The sequence below is a fragment of the Nicotiana tomentosiformis genome, chromosome 7 (assembly GCF_000390325.3).
Source record: "Nicotiana tomentosiformis chromosome 7, ASM39032v3, whole genome shotgun sequence".
NCBI lineage: Eukaryota > Viridiplantae > Streptophyta > Magnoliopsida > Solanales > Solanaceae > Nicotiana > Nicotiana tomentosiformis.
The window spans coordinates 117982028-117983072 of NC_090818.1; positions in this window are offsets into that span (position 1 = coordinate 117982028).

Genomic DNA, 1045 nt, shown 5'->3' on the forward strand with positions numbered 1-1045 from the left:
CCTGCCCATCGATTATAGCTCGATGGTAATGAAACTACTGTAATACTGTATATATAGATTATCTGCTCTCATGACTGGAAAAAAGGAAATACTCAATTGGATATGAAGTCCCGATAAGGAGAATACTGTAGCTTACAAGACTAGGAAAATATATGTAAATTTCGGGATATGAATTTTTCTTTATGCCTCGTTATCAAACTCGTGTAATTACGAGATCATGCCAAAATGAAAAAAAGGCTTAGCCTTAACATACCTGAGTCGATTCTTTTGACAATCCTCTAACATATGTTAAGTGCGACAAAACACGGAACAATTTGTATGAAAAGCTCGAAGCAATCGCGTTGCTATGCAAAGAAAATCTTGGCGGAAACGTTTCCTTAATTTAGATTCATGAGAAATTCAGAGAATGGTCATTCAGGAAGACACTTCCCTAAAGCAAGCAAGGTGAGTAAAGTTAAGCTTAAGGGAATGTATAAAGTGGTATCAGAGCCAGGTTTCGATCCTGGGACCTGTGGGTTATAGGTCCACCACGCTTCCGCTGTGCCACTCTGATTCTTGCAAGGCTGCGAGCTTATTACATCGTATACTCGACGGAATTTTTGATGTTCGTACTCACATATAAAATTCCTTAGTTACTTACCTCCATACTTATATGCTTGTACGGTTGCTCCTGAACTGAAGTTTTGACTGTCTTCCCTTAACACTCATATGGTACCTTTAACTACCCCAACTCCTATCTTAATATTTGTCAAGGTTACGATATCATATCTGCAAGACTGAATTTCCCATATTGGGGTTTACTATGTTTATCTTGCACGATATGTTGATTTGTCTGCATCTTCTTGTCTAACCATAACTAGGTTCTTCCTGAATCAACTACCAACTACTCGTTGGCCCATTTTCATATCAACATTCTGCGTAATCTTTCTTGGGTTATTTCCTTTGTCTTAACTTACGTCTCGCACTAGCTTCTTATTTATCAATAACATCTTGGGCAGAAACCCTTACTTCCTCTCCTTGACGTCGTGCTTGCATAATGTTCTGG